Here is a 7500-nt window from a genome sequence, read left to right on the forward strand (position 1 = left end):
CATCCATCATATTTTGTCGTACTCTGAAAAACAAAACAAAACAAAAAAAAAAACATATTTAATAATTTGGCCAGAAAACCCGTCCTTCAAATATCGATCGATTTAAATGACCCTCATCTTGGCAAAAAAAAATCTCTATTCTGGGACTTCGCCGGGATGTCCCAGGTTTGAGAGTTTTTTAAATCCAATATGAGGGTCATTGAAATCGATCGATATTTGAAGAACGAGTTTTCTGGCCAAATGTTTAAATATGGGTTTGTTTGTTTTTTTCTAGAGTACGGCAGTATTGGCAATATCAGACAGACACTTGTTAGCACCTGGCCATTTAGGTACGTATCATTAACACTGTGATTTCATGTCGTATAAAAATGATCTAAACATACCCGTATAATCGTCACTCTATTGTCTACATGTAAGAGGTCTGGACGAAGTAAAAGAACTCGCAGGAAGGCAAGAACCACTACTTGCAATGGTAAAGAGAAGGAAATTGTCTTGGTTTGGTCACCTCGTAAGACACGAAAGCTTATGCAAGACACAATTGCAGGGCACAGTAGAAGGCTGCCGAAAAAGAGGAAGACATAGGAAAGTGTGGCAGGATAACATTAAAGATTCGAAGATTGGACAGGATTGACGCGGAACAATCTAATGAGGAAGGCCCAAAACCGTGATGAGTGGCGTCGACTCGTGAAGTCTGCATCCCGAGACCCCCCCCCCCCCCCCCCCCCCCCCCCCCCACGAGGACCAACCGGTCATGGGATAGAGTGAGAGTGAGTGATTGTCTTCATGGAAAACAAGGTGGCCAAGTAGTTTTAACTCACTCAACCCTAACACCGACTATATCCGTAGTTTACCCGGGGTTACTTCTACCCCATGCCTATTTATTACATTTTTTTCTGAGACAAATTATAGGCGTAGTATCAAAGCTGATGTTTTTAGTTTTTACATGTTAATGGTAGTTGAATAAAAATATCTATGTACAGGCTCATTTTTAATACACTTTTTTCAAACTTTGAAAAGTAGCAAAAATCTCTAGGAATGAGTGAGTTAAAAAGGCATTGAAAAAACAAGAGCTTTTATATGACGCAATATCCACTAAACGTGTTCAAAGCGCTTTACAATGGGTACCTGGCCAACAGCAACACTTAACATTTAATATAGGACGGGACATGCATGACCCCTGTTAGGCGATATTACAATTTTTTCGGACAAAGATAACGCTGTTAACGGCCAGGTACTCAATTTACACCTGAGTACGGTAAGAAAATGTGAGCAAAGAGTCTTTTCCAAGGAATCAACTATGCGCCGAGCGAGGCTGGAACCGAGGACTTTCCGATCCGAAAGCGAGTGTCATACCACAAGACCACATAGCCGCATTGCACTGTGACCCGGAAGGTCCAGGGTTCGAACCCCGCTAAAGGCATTTCCAATTGTGTTTTTTTTTCCCTTGGGCAAGATTATTGATTCCCAATATGTCTCAGCTGGGACAACAAAGGTGATTTAGGATGATATCATACTTGGTTTGATGACTTAACTATTGGTGCTATGCGTTTAGGTAAAATAATCACAACATCCGCTGGCTAAAATTATCAGACTTAACAATCAGAACTCAGCCGTAATCTGGAAAAACCCATATTAAAAAAAAAATTTGGCCAGAAAAGTCGTCCTTCAAATATCGATCGGTTTAAATGACCCTCATCTTGGCAAAATCTCTCAAACCTGGGACTTCGCGAAGGCTCGAACCCAGGACCTTCCGGCAGTTAACAGGTTAATCGTCAACTTAACTTTTTGAAAAATAGAAAAAAAAATTTCCATTTATTCACCCCATATGGAAAATTTGTCTCTAGGGTCTATTTCAGGGGAAGACTGGAATAACCCAGGCGTCAGCCGCAATGCAGCGCCGCAAATTGAGCTAGGGTGAGGTGACTTACTAAAGGCCGCACAACGCAGTGGCGGGTGATCGAACCCAGTACCTTTCAAGTACGAAGCAAAGACCTTACCACTGAGCCACGCTGCCCTCAAACTTTCAAGCAACCTTTCGGCATGTTTTAACCCGACACAATAGCAAGTGTCTTGTGGTATGACACTAGCTTTCGGATCGGAAGGTTCTGGGTTCGAGCCTCGTTCGGTGCATAGTCTAGTTGTGTCTTTGGAAAAGCTCTTCACTCACATTCTCCGCTCGCCGTACTCGGGTGTAAGATGAGTACCTGGGTTTTAACAGCGTTGTCTCTGTCGGTAAAATATAATAATTGTAATATTAGCGAACAGACGTCATATCTCATTCCATAATAAAGGATGTTAAGTGTTTATGTTAATCAGGGACCCTTTGTGAATCGCTTTGATCACGTTTAGTGGAACTGCGCAAAATAATAATAATAATGATAATAATAATAATAATAATAATAATAATAATAATAATAATAATAATAATAATAATAATAATAATAATAATAATAATAATAATAATAATAATAACAACAACAAAAACAACGGCAACGACAAGAACAACAACAGCAACAACAACAGTGAAAACAACAACAGTGAAAACAACAACAGCAACAGCAGTGAAAACAACAACAGTGAAAACAACAACAACAACAAGAGTGAAGACAACAACAACAGTGAAAACAACAACAACAACAACAACAAAAACAATAACAACAACAGTGAAAACAACAACAACAACATTGAAAACAACAACAACAACAGTTAAATCAACAACAACAGTGAAAACAACAACAAAAGGGAAAACAACAACAACAACAACAACAGTGAAAACAACAACAACAACAGCAGAAGCGACGGAATTAGCAGCAACAACTACGACCCGAGAGCTCTCTGCTGCGACACAACAAACGATTTATTGATATGGGGGGGGGGGGGGGGTTGATCTGATTCTAAACTTTAAACAAACATAACATGCGTTGGTCATATTGATGTGCTTAGTTCAAATTGCATATGTTTGCATAAAGTTCTTTTGTCATTGCGAGGGAGCCTTGACTATCAGGGGCAATGTGAGGTCGGGTGTCGAGGTTTGCCAGCAGCCAGGTATCTCGGTCAAAACATGCGGGTATCTTTTACAGGTGCCATATGACCTCTCTCTCTCTCTCTCTCTCTCTCTCTCTCTCTCTCTCTCTCTCTCTCTCTCTCTCTCTCTCAATGTATGTATATATATATATATATATATATATATATATATATATATATATATATATATATATATATACACACACACACAAAACTATGTGTAACCTTGAAATTTATAATTTGATCAATACAGGTTAGTTATAACTACTCATAAAAAATGGCTGGCTAAAAAGAATAATAAAGACCTGATTGACGTCATCTTCGAACTATCTATAGATAGTATGCGCTTGGCTAAGAAACTCATAACATTGCCATCCGGAAGTATAACGGACCAACACACAAAACTGTGTGTATCCATGAACGTCTATAGTCAGGTTAATACAGTTCAGTGAGCATTACTCATAAACGCGGATGGCAAAAAACAAAAACAAAGACCTGAGTGACGTCATCTTCGACAGCTGCTCATCGCTTTTTGTATAGATAGAATACGCTTGGATGAGAAGCTCACAAAATTGCCATCCGGAAGTATAACGGACCAATACACAAAACTATGTGTAACCATGAACGTTTATAGTCAGGTTAATACGGCTAAGTGAGAATTACTCATAAACGCGGATGGCAAAAAAAAACAATACCAAAGACCTAAGTGACGTCATCTTCGAACTACCTATAAACGTTACAGGTTACACACGGTTTTGTTAGTTGTTATGTGCAATTTGGGTGGCGGATGTTGTGACTATTTTACCTAAACGCGTATCATCAATATGGATAGACTCAGATCATTATTATTATTATTATTATTATTATTATTATTATTATTATTATTATTATTATTATTATTATTATTATTATTATTATCATTTAACAGTCACTGATTAGGGGACTGAATCGGGTGAGAATTGCATTTACTCAACCGATGTTAAATAAGGTAAGAACAGTTTTGTATGTTGGTTTGGGACGACTGATCAGGCGGGCAGAACCGGTGAATATCTTAACTTAAAACCATACCTTCAATTTCACGTTAATTTGATTGAATTTGAATCGTCATGAGGCGAAGGCCAAAGCTTATTCCACTCACGTATTCCAAATGAAGGCATCTCACAAATTACTACTACTACTACTAATAATAATAATAATAATAATATTATATAAACCACAATACAGGATATATAACAATGTGTTTTCTAACAGAACACAACACATTCAATAGAAAACATTATCAGTAGGCTCTCCCTTCAGTTTTCACGCCAAACTCTATTTCCAAGAATTAGACTGGTTTGAGATTGGCCATGTTTACAAACGCTTAAAAAATCGCATGACTCAGCTTGCGGTGCTTTGTGCGCTGAGGTGAGAGAGAGAGAGAGAGAGAGAGAGAGAGAGAGAGAGAGAGAGAGAGAGAGAGAGAGAGAGAGAGAGAGAGAGAGAGAGAGAGAGAGAGAGCTCTAATAATGACCTGAGTTAGAGACGATCTTTTTTTGGGGTCGTGGATAGATCATACGGTAGAGTCACGCTCTCACCGGCCAGGCGGAGTTGAGGTACCAGTAAGGTCGCGGGTTCAAACCTCCATCACAATTCGTAACTTTGGACGAATTTGCAATATCCCGTGCACACGGGACGACTTGGAACGGACAAATAGATAGATAGATAGATATCTGAGGTAAAGATTTTTTAAGAAAAGAAAAATGAAACCAACGCGTTTTATCAATGAGAAAAAGACTGGTTTCTGGTTTACAAAACACTGACACATTAATACAATGAATCAGCTGTTATCTCCCATTATTGTCATTAAAATGGGTAACGTAATGTGACGTTTGTAACTTTATGTCACATGTAAGGGACTTTCATTTGTAACTTTGTGTTATCAGTAACGTAATATCATTTTTAAGCTTATGCCGTATGTAATGTAATGTCATTTGTAACTTTCTTTCACATTTAACGTAACGTCATTTGTAACTTTGTGTTATCAGTAATGTAATATCATTTTTAAGTTTATGCCGTATGTAATGTAATGTCATTTGTAACTTTCTTTCACATTTAACGTAACGTCATTTGTAACTTTGTGTTATCAGTAACGTAATATCATTTTAAAGTTTATGTCGTATGTAATGTAATGTCATTTGTAACTATCTGTCACATTTAACGTAACGTCATTTGTAACTTTAGTAATATGTATTCAAATGTCTTCGTAACTTTAGGTATGTCAAACATAACCTTATGTAATTTGAATCTTTATGCCATATGTAACGTAACATCATATTATGTAACTTTACTTCATATTATGTAATGTAACGACAATTGTATCTTTATATCAAATGTAACGTAAAGTCATTTATAACTTTAAGTAACCGGTAGCCAGGTTCTATTTGCAACTTTATAATATACGTTAAGAAATGTCAGTTGTAACTGTATGTCATATGCAACGTAACACCAACCACCATGAGTTACTTTAATTCACATGTAATGCTCACTTAACTGCATTATCCAGACTATAAACGTTCACGGGTACACAGACTTTTGTGTGTTGGTCCGGTATACTTCCGGATGGCAATGTTGTGAGCTTCTTACCCAAGCGCACACTATCTATAGATAGAACGAAGATGACGTCACTCTGGTCTTCGTTATTGTTTTTTGTCATCCGAACCAGACTATAAAATTCCATGGTTACACAGAGTTTTGTGTGTTGGTCCGTTATACTTCCGGATGGCAATGTTTTGAGCTTCTTAGCCAAGCGCATACTATCTATAGTTTTCTGTGTTGGTACGTTATAGATAGAATGCGCTTGGCCAAGGAGTTCACAACATTGCCATCCGGAAGTATAACGGACCAACACACAAACTCTGTGTAACCATGAACTTTTATAGTCTGGTTAATACAGTTTAGTGAGAACAACTCACAAACGCGGATGGCAAAAACACTAACAAAGGCCTGAGTGACGTCATCTGCATACTATCTATATCCGGCCGGAGGATGTTATGAGTATTTTAGCTAAACACAATGCATCAATTAATAATTAGTTAATTACTCCAGTCCTTGGAATAGGTTCTTTACCCACATTGTCTCAAGGTACTACATTTTGTGTTGCTGTTGGCTTGAAACATTTGTATATCGCTTTAGCATGTTAGTCTTTATTGCTCTAGTCTGTTCGGGTTATTTTTTTAAACTATCACCTCTTCAAATGTACGGCTATGAAGCCTTGTGGTATGACACTCGCTTTCGGATCGGAAGCTCCTGGGTTAGAAGGCCTCGCTCGACGCACAGTTGAGTCCTTGGAAAAGGCTCTTTATTCACATTCTCTCAGCGTGCTCAGGTGTAAAATGAGTACCTGGCCGTTAACATCGTTGTCTCTGTTGGGAAAAAAATGCAATATCGCCTAACAGGCGTCAAGACCCGTTCTACATGTTTCGTGTTGCTTGCTGTTGGTCGGGGACCCCTTTGTAAAGCGCTCTGAGCACTTTGAGTGGATATTGCGCTATATAATGATAGCTATAGTTGTTTGGGTTTTTTTTTTCCAGTTTTGTTTTAAAGCTGTAAGAACGTACCTTTTTTCTCGTGGATTCTGTCCCATAAATTTATCCCTGTGAAATTACACTTTTTTTTCCTTCCAGAATATAGAATGAATGAAGTTGACGTCACTCAGCTCTCTTTTATTTCGTTTAGACCGCCAGTGGGGGGATTAGTTATATTTACTAAGTTTTCTCAAATACACCATCAGGGGAATGCGTTTGTCATAGATTATGCCCCTTAGTTGTGTCCAACCGTAGCCATGGTTAACTTATAACTTATAGATAGTTCGAAGATGACGTCACTCAGGTCTTTGTTATTGTTTTTTGCCATCCGCGTTTATGAGTAATGCTCACTGAACTGTATTAACCTAACTATAAACGTCCATGGATACATACAGTTGTGTGTGTTGGTCCGTTATACTTCCGGATGGCAATGTTATGAGCTTCTTAGTGAAGCGCATACTATCTATAGATAGAATGCGCTTGGCCAAGGAGTTCACAACATTGCCATCCGGAAGTATAACGAACAAACACACAAACTCTGTGTAACCATGAACTTTTATAGTCTGGTTAATACAGTTTAGTGAGAACAATTCACAAACGCGGATGGCAAAAACAATAACAAAGGCCTGAGTGACGTCATCAGCATACTATCTATAGAAAGAAGTTGACGTCACTCGGGTCTTTGTTGTTGTTGTTTTTTTATTTTTTTTTTGACAATCGCGTTTATGAGTATTTCTCACTAAAATGTATAGATAGTATGCGCTTGGCTAAGAAGCTCATAACATTGCCATCCGGAAGTATAACGGACCAACACACAAAACTGTGTATCCATGAACGTTTATAGTCGGGTTAATACAGTTCAGTGAGCATTACTCATAAACGCGGATGGCAAAAAACAATAACAAAGACC

At 38.2% G+C, this 7500-nt stretch overlaps 1 long non-coding RNA gene across 6 annotated transcripts in view; it reads right to left on the reverse strand.

Annotated features, from left to right (window-relative positions):
• LOC144975389 (uncharacterized) overlaps window positions 1–7500 on the reverse strand; it is a 78226-nt gene that overhangs the window by 69083 nt on the left and 1643 nt on the right. For 4 of the 6 annotated variants that reach the window (XR_013645903.1, XR_013645910.1, XR_013645907.1 and 1 more), the window contains exon 2: window positions 6624–6862. This is a non-coding gene — a long non-coding RNA (uncharacterized LOC144975389). Of the gene's footprint in view, window positions 1–4092; window positions 4334–6623; window positions 6863–7500 lie in introns of those variants that run through there. The other 2 variants (XR_013645908.1, XR_013645909.1) reach the window with 2 other exon arrangements.

The sequence above is a fragment of the Berghia stephanieae genome, chromosome 6 (assembly GCF_034508935.2).
Source record: "Berghia stephanieae isolate SIO BIC M18660-M18661 chromosome 6, UCSD_Bste_1.3, whole genome shotgun sequence".
NCBI lineage: Eukaryota > Metazoa > Mollusca > Gastropoda > Nudibranchia > Aeolidiidae > Berghia > Berghia stephanieae.